This window comes from Puma concolor, chromosome E2 (assembly GCF_028749965.1).
Source record: "Puma concolor isolate L17-30 chromosome E2, mPumCon1.1.hap2, whole genome shotgun sequence".
Lineage (NCBI taxonomy): Eukaryota > Metazoa > Chordata > Mammalia > Carnivora > Felidae > Puma > Puma concolor.
Window position 1 is genome coordinate 50,405,772 of NC_141681.1, and position 7,502 is coordinate 50,413,273.

Genomic DNA, 7,502 nt, shown 5'->3' on the forward strand with positions numbered 1-7,502 from the left:
TGATTCATGCCAAGTGAAAGGATGTGTGGACTTAAGTTTGGAACTCAATAATTCTAGTCTGGTATGGCAAATAATTAGAAAATATGAACTGCAGTATGAAATGCTGAACGCGGTCAAAGCTCAGCCACCAAGCGGGATTTTTTTTTTTCTCATTAAACTTTTGTTTTAATGGCTCTCAAAATTCTGTGACAGATTTTTGGTTCAATTGCTTCCACTAAAAAGTACTGATTTTAAAAACAAATAACTTGGGGAGACTGGGTGGCTCAGTTGGGTTAAGCATCTGACTTCAGCTCAGGTCATGATCTCACAGTTCATGGGTTCGAGATCTGCATCGGGCTCTGTGCTGACAGCTTGGAGCCTGGAGCCTCCTTTGGATTCTGTGTCTCCCTGTCTCTCTGCCCCTCCCCCGTTCACTCTCTGTCTCTCAAAAATAAATAAACGTTAAAAAAATTTTAAAAAACCTAATAACTTAAAACTGCCACACACACACACAAACCCACGCACACATAAGTGACCCACAAAACATTCTCCTTTCCTTCTAAAGGTTTTATGATGCATTGTTATCATTAACCAGTCTTTTTCCCCTAAGTTTCTTTACTTATTTTGAGAGAGAGAGAGAGAGAGAGAGAGAGAGAGAGAGAGAGAGAGTCCCAAACAGGCTCTGCACTGCCAGCACAGGGCCTGATTCGGGGCTCGAACTCAGAAACTGAGATCATGACCTGAGCCGAAACCAAGACTTGGACGCTTACCCACCTGAGCCACCCAGGTGCCCCTCATTAACCAATGTCTTACTATCAAGCTTAAAAGACGAACTGACACAAACAGTTTTGAGACCGTTTTTCCACCACTGATTAAGACTGGGGCGGCAGTTATTGGGGATTCCATTCATTTAGCCTTCTGAGCCTTCTGGCCAGGCTCGGTGACCTTGCCAGCCCCAGCTGCCTTCTTGTCCACTGTTTTGATGACATCCACAGCAACCATCTGTCTCACGTCACTAACAGCAAAAACCGCCCGCCGGGAGGATAGTCAGAGACGCTCTCAACACACACAGGCTTGCCAGGAGCCGTATCAACGAAGGCAGCATCACCAGATTTCAAGAACTCGGGGCCATCTTCCAACTTTTTTCCAGAATGACGATCAATCTTCTCTTTCAGCTCAGCAAACTTGTGAGCAACGTGGGCCGTGTGACCGTTCAGCACAGGTGCATATCCGGCACTGATGTGGCCCGGATGGTTCAGGATAATCACCTGAGCTGTGAAGCCAGCTGCTGCCGTCGGTGGGTCACGTCTGCTGTCACCAGCCACACTGCCGTGACGAACATCTTTAACAGATTTGTTCTTGACCCTGAAGCCCACGCTGTCCTCAGGAAGAGCCTCGCTCAAAGCTTCATGGTGCATTTCAACAGACTTTACTTCGGTTGTAACCTTGACTGGAGCAAAGGTGACCACCATGCTGGGTTTAAGAGCACCGGTCTCCGCTCGGCCCACAGGGACAGTACCGATACCATCAGTTATGTGGACATCCTGGAGAGGCAGACGCCAGGGCTTGTCAGTTGGACGAGTAGGTGGCAGAATGCAATCCAGAGCCTCAAGCAGTGTGGTTCCCCTGGCATTGCCATCTTTGCGGGTGACTTTCCATCTCTTGAACCAAGGCCTGTGAGCGACCGGGCTCCAGCTCGTTGTCACCATTCCAACCCCAAACTGGCAAACATGCAACTGTGCTGGGGTTGTAGCCAATTTTCTTAATATAGGTGCTGACTTCCTCAACAATTTCCTCGTATCGCTTCTGGCTGTAGGCTGGCTCAGTTGTCAGCAATGTTGTCAACACCAACAATTCGTTGTTTCACGCCCAGCGTGTAAGCCAGAAGAAGGGCATGCTCACGGACGGGTCTGCCCATTCTTGGAGATGCCTGCTTCAAATTCGCCACCAGCAGCAGCAATCGGGACAGCACAGCCAGCCCTAGAAGTGCCTGTAATTAACGTTTTTGATAAGGTCTCTGTGTCCTGGGGCATCAGTGATGATCACATGATACTCGCTGGTCTCAAATTTCCACAGGGAACGATCAGTGGTGATAACCACGTTCGTGTTCAGCTTTCCGTTTATCCAAGACCCAGGCATACGTCAAGGAACCTTCCCCATCTCAGCAGCCTCCTTCTCAAAATTTTCCATAGTTCTTTTGTCAGTCCCATCGCATCTGTAGATCAGATGCCCGGTAGTGGCAGGCTTGCCCAAATCTACGTGCCCAATGACATGATATGAGCCTTTTCCTTTCCTGTTTCGGTTTAGGTTTAGTGGTGGTTTTCATACCTGCGTTCTGGTGGCAAAACCACTATGGAAAAAAGGGGGTTAAAAAAAAAATGCTGTGCACGTCAGGTGAAAAGCAAATCCTTGTTCAGAAGCACAGGCTATTTTAGATTATATGAGATCAACAATGTCTTTCCATTTCCTTTCTTTTTTTGTGAGTATTTAAAACATTTTTGTTTTTATTAATTTATTTTTATTCCTTTTTATTGAGGTGTAATTGACATACATTATATTAGTTTCAGGTGTAAAACACAATGATTCAATATTTTTATATATTGCAGGGCACCTGGGTGGGTTGTATGGTTAAGCATCTGACTCTTGATTTTGGCTCAGGTCATGATCTCATGGTTCTTGAGTTCAAGCCCCACATCAGGCTCCGCACTGACAACTTGGAGCCTGCTTGGGATTCTCTCTCTCCCTCTTTCTTTGCCCCTCCCCTGCTGTCTCTCTCAAAATAAATAAATAAACTTAAAAAATATTTGTATGTATTGCAAAATGATCACCAGAAATCCAGTTTACATGTGTCACCATACAAGGTATTTCCTTTTTTTTTTTTTTTTTTTTTTTTGAGAGAGAGACAGAGAGAGAGAAGGAATTGGGGAAAGGGGCGGAGAGAGAGGAAGAGAGAATCTTAAGCAGGCTCCATGCCCATTGTGGAGCCTGACACAGGGCTTGATTTCATGACCCTGAGATCATGACCTGAGCCACCCAGGTGCTCCAAGGTCCTTCCATTTTCAAGCTGATTTCTCCTAAGTGGTAGCTACCAACCATGTTGGACCAAGACACTTTGCTGCCATCTGCTGGAGTATGATTGCAATAAATTATAATTTACTTTGCAGTCAGCAAAAGAATAACAAAAGACACAAATATTTACCAAAAAATGGTTTCAAAATAATTAAGATGTCTGTGATGTGAATGGCACCTCTTGAAGTATAAGGCTCTTGTACAGTGTCCAACATGAACAACTGTACATGGTGACTGTGGAAAGCCACACACAAGTGGGACAGGTGTTGGGGGAGAATCGACTGATAACAAAGTGGAAGACAGTCAGAAGGCTTCTAGGAAGAGATCCATAGCCAGGAGTAGCAGGACTTGGAAATTAGATAAGAGTGAATTTTAGGACCATCTAAAGGTGTGTTTGGGGTTAGGGGTAGGCAATCAAAGTGGAAAGAATTATTGGAAGGTGATCAGGTGTGTGACAAGAGATGCAGGCTCTACTCTGCATTTACTGTGTCCTTAAGAGAATCCTTCCTCTTCCCTGAGTTCTTTTTCTCCCTTTGGATGTGGGAGAGGGCAGGAGTTGCTGCATTCTAGGAGCCCTGCCCTCTTTGACCTTCCAGGATCTCCAGGAATGGGTCAGGATGAGGGGTGGAGTCACAGGTTCTCCTTGTAGGAGCAGAGATGGCTGAACTTTAGGGGGGACTTGGCCATGTTCTGGCCACACCAGTGTATACACCCACCCCCAGTCTGCACTGGTGTGTGGAGGGACCAGAGGATCTCAGGTGAATGCTAGGAGGAACCCTCAGAAGAGTCTCCCTTACCCCTGGATTCCTCCGTTTGTATCCATAACCTTCTGGATATGCCAAGCTCCCTCTATATTCCAAACTTCTCTGCCTTTTCCAAGGCTCTCCATTGCTTACTCTTTCTTGGCCCTTCCACCTCTCCCCATCATAGATTCCCTTACTCCCCTTGTGCCCCTTCCCCCTACCACAGCTTTCTTCCCCCTACCTCTGTCTCAGTTCTAGAACTATTTCCCCAGCCTTGCTTCCACTCCCACCCCTTTTTTCCCACCTCTTTCTTTTTGCTTTTCCCAAGCTTCCCACTCTCTCCAACTGACCTTCCAGCCCCCCTCTTCCCCTGCCTGTCATTTCCTGGCCCTTCTTTCCTGGGTCCATTCCACTGCCTCCACCTGAGGTTGCCAGATGAAATATAGGATGCTAATTTAAATCTGAGTTTCTGGTCAACAGCAGATAATTTATAGTGTAAGTATGTCCCAAATATTTTACGGTGCATACTTACACTATTTATCTGAAACTCAAATTTTATTAGGTGTCCTGTATTTTTATTTGCTCTATCTCACAAATCTACTCTTGTCTCTCTCTCCCCAACTTCCGTGGCCATGTTCACGCCACCCAGACTGGTCTCCTTGAAGACCCTGCAGCTCTCAGCAGGCAGTCCAGTGCTCCTTCCCAAACCCCCCAACTCCATCCAGCTTGTTAGCTCCTCACCAGCCACTCTGGGCGTCCTCACAACCCAGCAACGAAAGGGTTATCACCAGACAATGCAGGGGACATTGCACAGCTCTGTGGCCGGTATTGGTTCTGTTTGGTTGTACTAGGGCATATTCACTGTTATGTGGTTTATTCCACTGATACATTTGTTTATCGTTAGGTCTTTACCATACTGACTTAATTAGCGTAGCTTTAGAATAAGTCTTGAAATAAAGCAGTATGTTTCTTCAAGACTGTCAGGGCTGGGGTGCCTCAACAGTTGGTTGAGAGTTCCACTTCAGCCCAGGTCACGATCTCACGGTTCATGTGTCCGAGCCCCTCGTCAGTCTCTGTGCTGACAACTCAGAGCCTGGAGCCTGCTTTGGAGTCTGTGTCTCCCTCTCTCTCTCCCCCTCCCCTGCTCACACTCAGTGCCTCTCTCTCTCTCTCTCTCTCTCTCAAAAATAAATAAACACTAAAAAAAAAAAAAAAAAAGACTGTCAGTTATTCTGAGACTTTCCATATATATTTTAGAATTATCAACTTATATTTTTAAAAGCTAGCTGGGATTTTTATTGGAATTGTGTTGAATCTATAGATTCCTTTGGAGAGAGTTGACGGGCTAACAGTGCAGAGTCTCCAGTCCATGAGTATGATATATCTCTCTACATATTTGTCTTCAATTTTTCTTTTTTTTTATTTTTTTTAAATTTTTTTTTCAACGTTTTTTATTTATTTTTGGGACAGAGAGAGACAGAGCATGAACGGGGGAGGGGCAGAGAGAGAGGGAGACACAGAATCAGAAACAGGCTCCAGGCTCCGAGCCATCAGCCCAGGGCCTGACGCGGGGCTCGAACTCACGGACCGCGAGATCGTGACCTGGCTGAAGTCGGACGCTTAACCGACTGCGCCACCCAGGCGCCCCTTGTCTTCAATTTTTCAAAGCCAGCATTTTATAGCATTTACTGTAGGCCTTGCCTATCTCCCTTTATATTTATTTCTAGATAATTTAGTTTTAATGTTTTTCAATTGAATTATAATTGACATACAATATTATATTAGTTTCAGGTGTGCAAGTCAGCGTTTCCATAGCTTTATATATTCTGAAATGATTACCACACTATTTCTACTTACCCTCTGTCACCAAATTTATTATTATCAACTGTATTTTCTGTGCTATATATTACATTCCCCTTATTTATTTTGTAACTGGAAGTTTAAAAAAAATTTTTTTAATGTTTGTTTTTGAGAGAGAGAGAGACAGACAGAGCATGAGCAGGGGAGGGGCAGAGAGAGAGAGAGGGAAGGAGACAGAATCTGAAGCAGGCTCCAGGCTCTGAGCTGCCAGCACAGAGCCCACTACGGGGCTCGAACTCACAGACCGCGAGATCATGACCTGAGCCCAAGTCGGCCGCTTAACTGATTGAGCCACCCAGGTGTCCCTATAACTGGGAGTTTTTACCTCTTCATCTCTTTTATGTATTTCCCTTGTTCCCCCGCCCTCTGGCAACCACCAATTTGTTCTCTGTATCTATGAGTCTGTTTCTGTTTTGTTTGTTTTGTTTTTAGATTCCACATGTAAGTGAAATCATACGGTATTTGTCTCTCTGTCTTACTTATTTCACTTACCCTACTACCCTTTAGTTCCATCCATGTTGTCGCAAATGGCAAGATTTCATTCACTTTTTTTTACAGTTGAGTAATATTCTATTGTATATACACACCACATCTTCTTTATCTGTTCATCTATAAATGGCCACTTAAATGCTTCCATATCTTCACTACTGTAAATAGTGCTTCAGTTAACTTAGGGTTGCAATTTAGTGTCTTTGTTTTCTTCAGATAAATACCCAGAAATGGAATCGCTGGATTATGTGGCAATTCTTTTTTTTTTTTTTTTTTTTGATTGTATGTATGGTAATTCTATTTTTAATTTTTTGAGGAAGCTTCATACTGTTTTCCATAGTGGCTGCACCAATTTACATTAATTTACTATCCCTACCAATAGTGCATGAGGGTTCCCTTTTTTCCACATCCTTGCCACCACTTGCTACTTCTTGTCTTTTTGGTAATAGCCATCCTGACAGGGGTGAGGTCGTATCTTATTGTGGTTTTGATTTGCATTTCCCTGATGGTGAGTGATGTTGAGCATCTTTGGACGTATCTGTTGGCCATCTGTATGTCTTCTCTGGAACAATGTCTATTCAGGTCCTTCACCCATTTTTAACCAGGTTGTTTGGTTTTTGTTATTGAGTTATATAAATTATTTAAATATTTTGAGTATCAGCTCCTTATTGGGTATATCATTTGCCAGTATCTTCTCCTGTTTCGTAGGTTGCTTTTTCATTTTGTTGATGGTTTCCTTCATACGCAAAAGCGTTTTAGTTTGATGCAGTCCCATTTGTTTATTTTTGCTTTTGTTGTGCTTCCATGAGGAAACATATCCAAAAAAATATTGCTTAGACTGATGTTAAAGAGCTTACTGTGTATGCTTTCTTCTACGAGTTTTATGGTTTCAGGTCTTAAATTTAAGTGTTTAATCCATTTTCAATTTATTTTGGTATATAGTATTAGACAGCGGTCTGGTTTCATTCTTTTTGGATGTAGTGGTCCAGGTTTCCCCAACACCATTTATTGAGGAGACCATTCCCCTGTACCCCCCACACTGTATGTTCTTGCTCAATTTGTCATAGATTAATTGGCCAGATAAGTGTGGATTTATTTCTGGGCTCTCTATTCTGATCCATTGATCTATGTGTCTGTTTTTTGCCAGCACCACACTGTTTGAATTACTATAGCTTTGTAGTATAGTTTGAAATCAGGGCATGGGACATCTCCATCTTTGTTCTTTCTCAAGATCGCTTTGGCCGTTCAGGGTCTTTTGTGGTTCCATACAGATTTTAGGATTATTTGTTCTAGTTCTGTGAAAAATGCCATTGGTATTTTGATAGAAATTGCATTGAATCTGTAGGTTGCTTTGAATAGTAT

At 43.5% G+C, this 7,502-nt stretch overlaps 1 pseudogene; it reads right to left on the bottom strand.

Annotated features, from left to right (window-relative positions):
• Positions 1-775: 775 nt before the first annotated feature.
• On the bottom strand, positions 776-3,735 carry LOC112851350 (elongation factor 1-alpha 1 pseudogene; annotated as a pseudogene).
• Between the last annotated feature and the right edge of the window lie 3,767 nt (positions 3,736-7,502).